Source organism: Trifolium pratense, linkage group LG5 (assembly GCF_020283565.1).
Source record: "Trifolium pratense cultivar HEN17-A07 linkage group LG5, ARS_RC_1.1, whole genome shotgun sequence".
NCBI lineage: Eukaryota > Viridiplantae > Streptophyta > Magnoliopsida > Fabales > Fabaceae > Trifolium > Trifolium pratense.
This window is the reverse complement of record NC_060063.1, coordinates 18,123,605-18,127,138: the sequence shown is the minus strand read 5'-3', so window position 1 is coordinate 18,127,138 and position 3,534 is coordinate 18,123,605. Positions and strand designations below refer to the sequence as shown.

Sequence of the window (3,534 nt, the reverse complement as noted above, 5' to 3'; positions counted from 1 at the left end):
GTAATACCCTGTCTACCATATACGATACTGAGTTGTACGGGCTCAACAAGCAATGGTTTCAGCGTAAACAGTCCAGACTCCAAAGGGTCCGTACTACTTAGGAATAAATTCTAATGACTCATGGCAAGGTCCGATACTAGATCGACCTGCTCTTATACCAATTGTAACGCCCCAACTAAATTGTCTAGATATTTAGCCGAGACATATATAATTGAATCTGAGTACATTAAAATTACAGAATAATTACTTGAATTTTACAATATCACGATAATAATGTGATAATCCAGTAAAATACAGCAGAAGAGAATTAAATTCTAACTTAACAGATTAACATAAAAACAAAGAAGAAGACGATAGTCTTCTAATCCGATAATCCAAGCTCAACCTCGATCATCAGTTCCTGCCTGGTCCTTGCTCCGGTTAACCTGTTTACCTAAAAAAAAATTGAAAGTCGTGGGATGAGACTACTAAGCCTCAGTGAGCTCCTACTACCCAACTACTGGTGACTACACCGGGGCAACTGAAACTAATAGTTTTTATCTTTAACCTGAACCTGAATATCTAATAGTTCTAATCCTGACATAATCCTGAAGTTTTCATAACATGATAATAAAGCAATAAAGGTGTAACACACATAATAATTATCTTGTCAATTTTATCATAACAGGATCACCCCGGGGTAAGCCGGTCCCGGAGTGCCTGGCCTGGTATTACCGATAATAATGTACGTCGGAATACAACATGAGCTTACAGTTCTTATTACATGATTTTGGATTCTGAATGAATCCCCTGACATGGTACTAATGACCACGCTTCCTGATATTGGTACTAATGACCAAACATCCTGATAGATTCTGAAACATAATTCCTAATCTTGAATGGTTATCCTACCCAAAAGAAAGAAAACCTTCCCGGGGTAATTCTAACTATCCTGAGTCCTGAACCTAAGTTCCTGAGCGTGATAAACATTCTAATCACATAAAATTATTACGCTGCTTACGAAATATTCCATAATAGTCAAGGACATAAAACGAGTGGATTTTTATTTAAAATGTTGATTCTACAAAGTCCTGATCTGATACGCTCGCTTAGAGAAGCAAGATGCTCGCTATGCGAGAATACCAGTTCAATTCTCGGCTTTTTACTTTTAATAGAGTTTATCAGTTTCCACCTACAATCACATTCATGTCCATTCATAAGCAACTAAAATATATTATATAATTAGAATGGAGATGGTTTTGGGATTAAACCTTCTCACACAATTATTTCCTAATTTTCCTATTGTTGTCATGCATAATTTTGGGGAGACTAATTTCCTAACTAATACTAATGTTATCATAAATATATTGAATTTGGGGAAACTAAAGGTGCTAACTAATATAAAAGTTAAGCTTCTAAAGGAACCCACCTTTCAAGAGAACACAGTTGAGAACTTTAGTGACACCCACTTGATTCTTCAATATCTTCTAAAATCGGCCACTTTATTTCATATCCATTTGGCACCAAGAGATGCTACATGCAGCCTTCCACTCCTTTAACTCCACTCAATTTCAAGGCAAAATCATGTGTTTGACCACAATACAAATCAATATCTGAACTTGGGGAAGAGGTGGGGGTGATACGGCCAGCTCCAAGGGAATGGGTCAAAATTGAATTTTCCCTTCTAATAGATTCCATCCAAAAGTCTGACACTTTTTCTTAAACCTCCCAAATCCATGAAGTTTCTAACAATGCTTAGCTCCTAACTAAACATCACAGTACCAATAGCTTTAAAATAAACACATGCAAGGCTTCATGGTACCAAAAATGGATGATTTGGGTATGGTTGGTTTCTATTGAAGATGAAGAAGGGTAACACGAGAGAGAGAGAGAGAGAGAGAGAGTGTAGGAAGATGAAATAGATTGAGTCACTGAAAGCCTTATCTTGAATGATTTGGAGTCTGAGGAACTTAAATGTCCAATTGCATGAGAAGCTTGGTGATTGGAAGTGGTGAATATAGTGAAAAGGGGAACAACCACGAGGGAGAGAAAATGGAGAGTTAGAGAGAGAATTTGTTTTTCTGCATAAATGAAAAGATGCAAAGTGTGTGGATGGTTACTCTTCTTATGTGGGGTGTGGTTTCTAGCTTGGAAAATGGAAGTTGAGTGGTGTGTTCCATGAGAGAGAGAGAAATGAAATGGGGTCATGGTGCTTTTGTTTCTGTTTTTGCGTGAAGAGAAAGATGAGAGGATTGAGATCTTGTGGTTGTGGAGTGATTAGGCGTGAAAGTGAAAGAATAGGGAAAGATTGGTTTTCCAACTTTGTGACTATGTGTCCCTTTTCTCCTTCTAACTAGTCAAATGTGGTCCCATTACTTGTAATTTTATTTCCATTGCATTGATGTTATGGCGGATGCTAGCATGGGAAAGCCTCCTAGGTCTCCCACCATGGGAAAGTAACGTGAACTATCGGATGAACAAGATTATGATGCACCACATGTACCTTATAATTTTCTTTTCTCTCTCTTCCAATCATCTCTATGCTTTTTTTGTTACTCTTCTCTGCAACTTTTTTTTATTAGATTGTTCTCTGCAACATTCATTCCTTTAATCATTCTTCAATTTTTTTGTGTTCATAGTTTAATTAAACGCAACTCTTTTTCAAATCCTTTATCAGATCTATTTGCCATCACTTTTTAGAAACCAATTTTAAAAAATTGTTAAAAAAAATTGATGAGATCAAATAATTTTGTCAATTTCCCAATTTAAAAACTGACTTTACACCCTACAATTTCTTCACGATCCTTGTGGTATCAGATCTAGATCTAGTTAACTTAAAGTCTTCTTATTTTTTTTCCTTCACGATCCTAAAAAAAGTTGGAAGGGGAAATTGAAGTTAGCTTATAGTCATAACTATGCCTGGTGTTTAGAAACATTCATTTTTGTAGTTGATTTTGTGATGGATTCAATGGAGCTTTAAATCAACAATTCTTCAATTGTTTGATTGAATTTTTTTACTCACTTATGAATGCTTTATGATGTAGAAGATCCACTGATTGGTGGTATATCATTGGTTTGAAATTTGAATGAAGTTAATAGTTGGTTAAATTGAGAGATCTGTCTATTATTATAAAGTTTGGACAAATTAAAGAGAATGCATTGAGGAAGAAGAAGGAAGGCGAAATACCGGAAGAGACGAGAGAGATGATTGGAAGAGAGAGAAAGGAAAATTATAAGATACATGTGGTACATCATAACATTGTTCATCCGACGGTTCACGTTACTTTCCCATGGTGGGAGACCTAGGAAGCTTTCCCATGCTAGCCTCCGCCTGATGTTATTGGTTGAAAATAAAGTGAGTGGGGAGTTAAGAGAGAAGCACGTGAGAGAGAGAAAGGATTGGGAAAACTTGTGATGACAAATGTATGTCCACAAGGCACTAAAGTCATCAAATAGCCAAACATTTACTCACTTAATACTACTTTGTCATTCTCCTTCTTAAATCACAATTTCTTATTTTTATCCGATAAAAATATTCTCAATTGATCTCCAATA

At 36.0% G+C, this 3,534-nt stretch overlaps 1 long non-coding RNA gene across 1 annotated transcript; it reads right to left on the bottom strand.

Annotated features, from left to right (window-relative positions):
* Window positions 1-208: 208 nt before the first annotated feature.
* LOC123883666 lies at window positions 209-2,360 on the bottom strand. Its single transcript, XR_006800365.1, has 2 exons — window positions 1,409-2,360; window positions 209-433 (listed from the first exon to the last, which is right to left on the bottom strand). It is a non-coding gene; the product is annotated as an uncharacterized LOC123883666 (long non-coding RNA).
* Between the last annotated feature and the right edge of the window lie 1,174 nt (window positions 2,361-3,534).